The sequence below is a fragment of the Lactuca serriola genome, chromosome 3 (assembly GCF_051521515.1).
Source record: "Lactuca serriola cultivar US96UC23 chromosome 3, Lser_US96UC23_V15, whole genome shotgun sequence".
Lineage (NCBI taxonomy): Eukaryota > Viridiplantae > Streptophyta > Magnoliopsida > Asterales > Asteraceae > Lactuca > Lactuca serriola.
In genome coordinates this window covers 111,309,677-111,320,599 of record NC_136410.1, presented here as the reverse complement: position 1 = coordinate 111,320,599, position 10,923 = coordinate 111,309,677, and positions in this window count along the sequence as shown.

The following is a 10,923-nucleotide window of genomic DNA, read 5'->3' as shown; positions in this document are numbered from 1 at the left end:
CTTTGGTATATATTACAAATACACGGCAAAAAATAACAAAATCATTATACAAAACACCATTAGCATGTCAGTATTAATATCGAACTTAATTGCATCACCTGGAACACATGAACACAAAAAATACATCCTTGTTTTCCGTCCCTAATATTAAACAAAACAAGCATGTCAACAAATATTATACTTCAAAAATCTATACAGTTATAGCATTTCACTTCCATAAATTTTCTTATTAAAAAATTATACTTTCATAAAACAAATCAAGAAAAGTAGGTTGTTCTTTCTTTCATTTAATACCTTTAACCATGCATGAAAATGTAAGGAAGTAAGTTTGCCGAAATTGGGTTGATCTGTATGAATATTCAAACTCTGGCTTTGGTTAATGTAGCATCTACGATCAACAACCATATCCACCAATGTGTAACGCTCGCAGATTTTGGATTAGTCAATTAGAGACAATAAGCGTTAAAAATGAATTTTGATGGAAGGTTATTTAGGATAAATAACCTTAACCAAAGTTATAGTACGTGAGACAAGGATTTCTTACATATAAAGAACGCTAAAATCCAACTTCGTATGAAGAAGTTATGCTTCTTTGAAGTTTCACGATAAAACCGACATGACTCTACGTATCGTAAAAAGTAAATTTTCGATAGATTACTTTTTAGCCTCGGTGATCTAAACGAAACTGAGAGCGTACATATAGAGAACATCAACATCTGATTTCATAAAGGATGTTATGATTTTTCTAAGATTAAGCGTAGTGGTATACAAATCAGATTTCGAATTTTAGATCGGTTCTAAACAAGAATCGAAAATCTCGTTAATAGGAGTCTGTCAATATAAAGACAGTCAAGAATGACCGTCGGACGAGAAAGTTATGAAGTTTTAACGGACTTTAACAATCTAAGTCTATTAAGAATATAACTTTCAAAATAATGTCAAAATATCCGATAGAGTCTAAATGAATGTTGTAGATCTTGTCGATAGCTATGTGTGGATATAAAACCCGTAGAAAATGGAGCTCGTATGAAGAATTTATGATCTTTCTACGATTTTATAAAAATTTGCATGCAGTCGCGCGCACAGACAAGATGTACGACGCGTATCGAAAAACTACGAGGTTGTGACACATGTTACCACTAGATGAACGCCATGTCACCACCTCCGACATAGTGCGCAGAGCACATCGACAAAGTGCACAACGTACATTGCTTTTTCAAGCTATAAAGGAAAAAGCCAAGTGCTAAAGCGAAGCGCTGCCCAACTTTCCAATCATCCACTTTAACAAGTGAGTGCATAGTTACTTTCATCTTACACATTGATATGAAGTATGTAGATAATTACCTGGTTATGTGCTTATTATCTGTGCTGAGAATATTATGTGTTAGATAAGATATTATGAGATGATATTTAACTAGTTTAATCATATAAGTATTATACACTTATAAATATGTATTGGGTAGTAATAGGCGATGGCAGATAGAGATGATAGATAGTTGATGGTAGATAGGCAATGATAAATAGGTGATGATAAAATATGAGATGACTAGGAGATGCCCTGACCTTGACTTGAGATGTTGTGATATAGTCATCTACCAGAGTATAGATAACGACCACCGACTAATCTAAATAAGTCATGTGGAAACACCGGCAGACTCATAACCTATAGGTGATGAATTACGAGTTCAAGCGATGTAGTAACTATGTATTCATGTGATGATACTCTAACCCTTTGGACACATATTAGGGGAGTAATCCCCGAAACATTACTGTCTATGCGATGTAGGCAATGATCCTTAGGAAAAATCCTTAGCAACAAACATATAAGGAAAGGCGATGTAGGCGATGATAGGTAAACGTGATGTAGGTGATGACCCGTAGGATAACCCCTTAGGGAAGAATAAATACGAAAGTGTGGAGATGTAATTGGGTTAATTGTTTGGTTGATGATTAAACATATTAACTATATGGTTGTGAGTTGAAAACACTATGTACTCCCACGTTTCCCATATTGACCCACTCACTTAATTTGTATTACAGGAATCGATGCAAGTATACATTAAAAGAGATGTAAATCATTAGAGTAAATTAATGTAAGATCTGTTTATGCTTATGTTATGTATCGGTTATGTCCTCCCATGTTCTGAAAGAATATCAATAATGAACGTTTCTTCGGAAATGTTTAATGTTAATATTATCTCACATTTAAATAATATTTTTGGGACCAATTCCACAACAAAAGAAATACTATGTTTTTAAAATAAGCATAAATAAAACTTAAAAAATGACCATAAAAATGGGGATGTCACACAATGTCCTTTGCTTGATTTCCCAAATAAATCTGATACCACATCACCATTCAAGAAACATAATTACAATACTATTATATAAAATAAAATAAGATTAAAACAAAAACTCAGAATCCATCTAAATCTGAATCTTACTTTAGAAGTTCCCTGTTCATTCATTTTATTACATATAATTTCTCAAATTATCAAAAAAGAGTAAACGGATGAACAAACCTGTGTTTGAATTTTATAAAAAGATGCTATATTTAGGCCCAATTATAAGCAGGGGCAGGCTGTGCATGTGCACAGGGCCTGATTTCTGAAAGGGGCCCATTTTTTTAATGTTATATTCAGGATCCGACCCAAATGCTCTCTAATCGATCAGTTGTAGAAGGCAGAAGCGATCATTAAAGCGAGGGTGATTAATCGATTACGGAAACTCACTCGATCATATGACGATTAATTTCAGTCTTGCTAATCAGGTAATCGATCACCACGGTAATGAGGTATCTTCTTTCTTTTCACCTTTATATCGGTTATGATGAACAGAACGCCACCATGTCTTACTCGTTTTTGTAGAACATTAATCTGCATTATTTTACAAATTAATAGAAAATATGAAAATTATATTTTTAAATTTTCAGGTGGTTCAAAGAAACAGTGCACAACACATACTATTTGAATGTTGAATACATGAATTAATTTTCTGCTTCATGTGGGCGTAATATATATGCATTATAGGTGTTTGATGTTTTGCGTCACTATAGATGTATAAATGATATAATAGAATACATAAAATGAACAAATAAAGAGTGTATATACCTAGTTTAATTGTCATAACAAGACCCTAATCTATGCTATAATCATAGAATGAATAAATAAACAACTATTAACAACATTTTGTGTTTGGATTTGCTAATCAGCTGGGATTATGGCTACTCTAATAAAAAACATATATACTATGCCTTGAATTTGATTAAAGAATGACCACTAGTCATTGCCTGTTATTTGAATAAATTTGTCATTTCTTTTATATATACTATCAATTAGTTGCCAATTTTCAAAACATGTCTTTCTTTTATGGTAGAAGTAGGGTATGTATGGATCAACCAACCTGGATAACATTTTTGGAATTTTGTAACTGTATGTTGAACGGATATAGAATTCTGTAACTTTAGTTTATATCATTTAATTTGTTACACGTTAAGGCCTAAGGGCCTAAGGACCTTTTTTTCCGGTTCTCCCTGGGCATTTGAATCATCGGGACCGGCCCTGGTTATATTACATGAATAGATTAACCCAAGAAGTGTAACCGTCTAAAAAATGACTTAAAGATGTCTTTTTTGGAATCAAATATTCCAACCTGTTTGTGTCCTGAAGAATAAGTAAAATACATCAATTTCACAAATGCAATCATATAAATAGAAAAACTTTTTCCATCTATATTATATGAATAGATTAATACAAGAATTTTAACTCTATTACTTGATTATACTTATAAATCATATTTCTTGGTGAAGTATCTATGTATCTTTTCCTTTTACAAGCTATCTTAATCAATTTGACTTATAATTGAATCACCCATGTAGGCAAAGTATCTAGAGAATCATTCTGGAAATAAACCTACAACAAACAAGCACATACAACCTTATTATATATATATATATATATATATATATATATATATATATATATATATATATATAATATTGTATTATTTTGTTTAAAATTAAATTTTTAAATAGAAAAAGAAACAGAATACATATATTTCTAGAGTTTATCAGTAACCTATTTCAAACACATTTTGAAAAAACTCTCTTATAAGCTACCTATGTGGTCTCACTGGAATAAGCTTAAAAGGTCATGTTCACATCCAAAGGAGATTGTGATAATTCCTGATTGTCTCCACAAAGCTTCTCATCATCAGAATGCCACCTAACATAGTCATTTCAACTATTGCATCTGTTGACAAATAAGCTGTTAAAATGATTCCTAGGAAAGCCTCTTTGTACCTAAAACCTAAATCATATAAATTTCATCAATCGACATCATTTATAGCAATAATTGATTGATTCCATACATACGATCATATAATTTTTACCTCATCCATAATCTCCTTCATTGGTAGAAATTCGTCCCAAGAATATGCATCTAGTTTATATCCACTGTAACTTGCAATGTAACATACATTTTTAGCCGTGGAACAATGACTGAGGTATCCAAGCCACCATTATAAGCTAACACCACTTTGCTTTTGCGACGTAGGCCCAATTCTTTGATTCCAATTGATGCATTTGTATCTTTATCATTGGCCAATACTGCTTGAATTGTTGTCCATCAATCGCATTCCATATATAAACAATTTAACACCATAAAATATCAATGCAATTGAAAAAAACTCTTACGCAAATCTAACAAGGTTGTCTCAAGATCAAAGTAACATTTTGAAGGGGTGTTTGGATGTGTGTGTTTACAAACTGATTATCACAATTTGAGAGTTTGAATCAGCGCCAAACCAGCCTCCAACAACCACGGACGACACACCGTTGTCTGGTGGCCCAACACCCTCATCCACCACGTCGCCGCCCAATTTTTCACCGAAAAACTAGCAACTAATGTTCGTCTGCGCTCAAACATACAGACCGTCGACTGTCCAAGACAACGTGGGCCCAACGCTTTCCTGCAAACATCCATGTCGCCGGCTATCAAAGCCACCGGTAGACCCAAAGCTTTCCTACAAACATATATGTCGTTGATTGTCTAATCTGTCGGTGAATCTAGTGCTTTTCTCCAAACCTCCATGCCGTCGATAATCTAAGCTGACGATGGACACATCGCTCCTGTTCAAACACCCATACCGCTGACAAACCAAGCCACCAGCAAATCTAGCGCTCTTGCTCAAGCATCCACACCACCGATAATCCACGCCACCGCTGGCGCAAACACTTCCTTTCACACACCCACCTACCCCAGCGGAACACAACATTATACTTGTCCGAATAACCCTATTCAAGCTCGAAGTGATACCATTTACCATACATGGGGTGCTAAAGTTTAGCACAACCAACGGTCCATGGACACTCCTCTCCACCCCTCCAAGAGAGTTGCAATGCCACAAAATCATGCAGGTAAAGGATATCACGGAGGAAATCCGGAAGACATAGTCAGAAGTAACAAGAAAAAAGGAGGTGATCAAAACCAAATATTCAAACCAACCAATAAGTGTAGGAGTCAATTCTCCTGGGCAACGAGGGAAGCACGGATAAGCCTACTCAATAAATGCAAGCATGTTTCCATACGGACGCCCACATACATGGTATGAGTGGATAAAAGGGTCATAAAGCACAAGTTAAACATCAAAGCAGGAGCCAAAGAGGTAAAAAAGCAAGTTCAAGGAGGAGACAAGAATAGAGAAATCAGCATCGAGGTGGCCAAGCTAACTAAAGAAGGAATACCCCGAGAGGAAATTTTCCCGATGTGGATTGCAAACCCAGTCATGGGACAAAAACATGACTAAACATGGAGCATGTGTATCAATTACTCGGATCTGAACAAAGCTTGTCTGAAGGATTGCTACCAGCTCCTAGATATTGATCAGAAAGTGGAATCCCTACAAGGGTTCAAATGGAAATGTTTCCTCGATGCTTACAAGGGGTACCACCAATTAGGGATGTTATTCGGGTTGGAACCGAACTGAAACTAAATGAACCCGAATAACCCGAAAACTGAATAAGGGTAATTGCACGAACCAAAACTGAACCAATTAACCAATACGGGTTCGGTTCGGTTCGGGTATTAATCGGTTCAGTTTGGTTATTACCCAAATAACCCGAATAACATGTACAAGATGATTAGGACCTAATATAACCAAAACAAACCGAATAAACCATATTAGGATTCTATAACCCGAATAATAAAATAACAATGTACTTTTATACATCAACATAAAACATTTAAAGACTAAGATAACACAACAACACATTAAAAGAATAGCATTTACATAGCAGATTAAAATAATGAGAATTAATTGCTTACTTGAGTTTCTTGAGTTGGAGCCCAATTTTCCATGACTAGAAAAAGTAGGAATTCATGAATCCTTAAAGGCAATAGGAAGGGTCAATTTTTCAAAGTCTGAAACAAGAGGAAGGATCAACAGAAGTGATTTCGAGTTTGGAAATAGTTAAGAAGATTGGTCGATTTTGAAACGACAAGGATGAGCGTAGGATTTTTTTATCTGTTATGAACGACGAGGACAAAAGTGTGAATTGTGATTTTGATTTTCGTCGATTAGAGAAAGGGGACGAGGAATGCTTATTCAGGTCGGGTATTTAGAACCGAATAAGCTCTTATTCGGTTAACCGGAACTGAATAATCCGAGAACCGAATAAGCATAATATAGATACTTGAAACCAGAATCAAATTGCTTATTCGGGCCTAATTTGGTTTGGTTCGGTTCATTTTCATTTCGGTTCAGGTTTTCGGGCCAAATTCTCATCCCTACCACCAGTCCTCATGAGTTAGGAAGACGAAGAGAGGACCGCCTTCTACATGGACCATGTCACTTTCTACTACCAAAAGATGTCATTTGGATTGAAGAACGCAAGGGTAACCTATCAACGACTTGTAGAATCACTTTTTGCAAGGAAAATAGGTCGAAGTACAAAAGTCTATGTAGACGACATGGTTATCAAGAGCCCTGATGAGAAAACGCCACTCAACGATGTTGAGGAAACTTTCAAGACCATAGAAACGTTCCATATGAAGTTGAACCCTGGGAAATGTACCTTCGGGGTAGAAGAAGAACAATTTCTAGGATATTACATCACCAACGAAGGAATTCAGCCAAGCCCAACCAAAGTAGAGGAGTTGATGGAGGCAAGATCACTACGTACCTTAAGGGACGTCCAAGTTCTAAATGGAAAATTGACTGCATTGAGCCGATTCATTTCCATGTCGGCAGAGAAGGTTGTTTCGCTATTCTATATGCTCCAAGGATGCATCGGGAAGAGCAATTTCCATTGGACTCTAGAGGCTGAAACAACACTCCAATGCCTGAAGGAAGCCCTGCACATGCTTCACACATTTGCTAGTCCTATTCCAGGAGAAACACTCCAAGTATACTTATCCGTGTCTAAAGAAGTCATATCATCAATGCTGTCGGTGGAAAGGGAAGGGAAGCAACTCCCGAGCTACGTCATTAGCCAGGCCATCCAGGGCCCGGAAGTCAATTATCCCATTCTTGAAAAGTTGTTGTTAGCACTAATTTATGCCGCTCGGCGCCTACCACGGTATTTAAAATCAGGCACACCAGATAGAAGTGCTAACAAGCTGCCCAGTCAAGTAGATACTCCTCAAGCTAGAAACTTCATGGTGCCTAGCCAAATGGGAGATTTAATTAGGAGAGCACGACATCGACTACCATTGATACACGAGCATCAAGGGGCAAGAACTAGCATACTTTCTTATAGAAATACCAGGAGACCCAAAAACACAAGCCCAAGCGAAAGAGTGGGGGGAGAGACCAATTCGGGGTCAAGAAAGAAATCAAACATGGACCTTGTACACCGATGGAGCATCCAACAAAGAAGGTTTAGGTGTAGGTTTGATATTGACGAGACTGGAAGGGGAAGAAGTCACATATGCACTCTGCTTCGACTTCAATACCTCCAACAATGAAGCTGGATACAAAGCCTTGCTGGTAGGATTAAGATTAGAAAGTAAGATGGGGACATAAAGGGTAACGACATTGACATATTCGAGATTAGCAGCCAACCAGATGAATGGAGAATTTGAAACAAAAGATAAACGAATGGAGAAGTATGTGAGAACCGTCAAAAAGTTACTAAGCGAGTTTAAAAGCTTCTTTAATCAAACAAATACTAAGGGGTAGCACTCGGTGGGAAGATTGCTATTGTTTCATTAATTTATCATAACAGAAAATCAACTCGTATAAATCAATCGAGTTTTTTGAATAAGTAATATTATCATATAAATTAGAATTTTCAGATTTAATAACTAATTCAAATTAGCATGTCTGCCACGTAAGGTATCCTCATGTTTTCCTAAATATACGAAATCAAAGTATTTTGGCGTTGTGAATCCAGAAGTAGATTAATAAAAAAAACTAGGGGAACTCATCGATTCATCTAGTATTTAAATATTCCCTTAGCAAGCTTGCATCAACATGCTTCGACCACCTCTCCAACAACGTTCTAGTCGAGTTACTAAAGGAGACAAGTATTGATGAACGTCAGGTAAACACACTATTATCAGTGCATTCCAATTGGATGAGACCTTTTGTAGATTACCTCCAGCATGGCATCCTACCGGACAACCATGACGAGGCCAGAAAAGTAAGGATAAAATCCCCCTCAATATGCGATCCTTGAAGGAGTAGTATACAATAAAGGATTTACAACGCCATGGTTGAAGTGCATGGACGAAGTCTGCAGTAAGAAAGCGCTCCAGGAAATCGATATCCGCCCAACAGGGGCACCTGAAGGAGTAAGGTCCCGAACAGGGAAAGTGCTTCAGATAGGGATCTACTGGCCCACCATCCTCAAAGAAACATTGAAACTAACAAGAACATGTGTAGAATGCCAGGCTTTCTCTCTAGTACAAAGTGTTCCCCCGACACCACTAACACATATTACTAGCCCATTGCCTTTCTATCAGTGGGGGATTGACATTGTTGGTCCCTTCCCGTAATCTCCTAGAAAAGTGAAGTTCTTAGTTGTAACAATGAATTATTTCACTTAATGGATCGAAGACAAACCATTAACATGCATAGCCGGGATACATATGATTAAATTCCCATGGAAAAACATCTTGACACGATTCAGAACACCAAAGTTATTGATAAGTGACAACGGGCTACAATTCGCAGAAAACTCATTTAGAAGGTAGTACGTCAATAGACACATAGAACAAAGATTCACGTCAGTAGCACACCCTTAGGCCAATGGTGAAACATAATTGTCTAACAGGACACTAGTGAATGAAATCAAGAAACAACTGGGAAAAGAGAAAGGTAATTGGGTGGATGAGCTCTACGAGGTCCTATGGTTATACATGACAACACCAAGAACAAGTATGAAGGAGACCCCTTTTAGCATTGCCTATGGCACATAGGCAGTGCTACCAGAAGATTTGATGATTACCTTGCTACGCATAACCCACTTCCAAGAAGACAAAAACAAAGTGGATCGGAGGCAGACCTCGGACCTCATCGAGGAACTACAAGAGCGATCTAACATCCGTCAGGTGTCCTACAAGAATGCCATAGAAGGATACTATAATCAACGAGTAAATGAAAATGTTTTCAAAGTAGGAGACTATGTTCTTAGAAGAAATGAAGCAAGCCATGTCGTACCAAGGGGAAAGATAGGACCAACAAGGGAGGGACCCTTCAAGATCATCGAGGCATATGAAAATAGGTCCTAGTCACTCGAAACAAATGAAGGACGAGCAATTCCAAGAGCATGGAATGCTAGGAACCTCAAGCGTTTCTTCTTCTAGAGACGACAAAGACCCCTATTTAGAAGGGATGATTGTAAGTTAGAACCTCTACCTAGAAGGGACGTTTACTGAAATACGCCCTACTAGAAAGGATGATTATAAGCCAACCCCTATTTAGAAGAGATAATTGTAAGTTAGAATCCCTACATAGAAGGGACGGTTGCAACGTTGTAATGCCTTACTGTCACATTACTAGTTGGGCTGATCACCCAGACTGAAGATTAATACTTAGTGTATATTTTCTCTTGAAAATACTTAGTGTATTTCTTTTGCAAACAACAAATAAAGTCAGACTCGAAAGGCTCATTACCTTAGTCTCAAAAGATGCCTGGCAGTCAATCCCGTCTTGTAAACTGGCCAACAGTCCCAAAGAGAGGGACGTAGTGGAACAAAAGATATAAGGCGGCTAAGCCCATACCATGAATACTAAATGACATAAATTTCACGGCATCAACACCAAAAGCATAAAATGGAAAAATCCAAACAATAGTAAAGAAGAAGCTAAATGAGTAGATAAGAAGCAAGTTTTTCCCATAACTACATGCATCAACAACACAAGGGGGGAGGGGGGGAGGGAGAAAACCAAGCAACGAGTCCATGCTACAAAGGTCTTACAACCATCAAAACATACCACATGTGGGATTACAACAACGATTAGAGTTTCAAAAAAATTTTCACACCCCGGAGGGTAGCATAATGGAACAATACTTCAAACCCCACCAAGGTCCTCCTCACCAGTAGTCTTCTCGCTATCACTATCACCAACACCCCAATCATCAGTCTTTCTATCATCATCAATACCACCAACACCCTGCCCATCACCACTACCAAAACCCTGCCCACCAACTGCTTCACTACCATTACCAACATCAACCGCACCAACAAAACACACATTAGCTCATCAACATCATCAAAGGCACACAACTTCCTTAACCCAACAATATCAAGGTGACCCAAACCACAAAGAGATGCATAAGCAAGGGTAGCAAAGCTCACTAGCACATCATCCAGACCAATGGTATGGCTAGAACAAGAATCACTTGCGTATGGGTCATAATTTCAGACGTCAATTTCCACTTTCAACCCAGCATGCCCAAACTCCTCGCCAACAACAAAC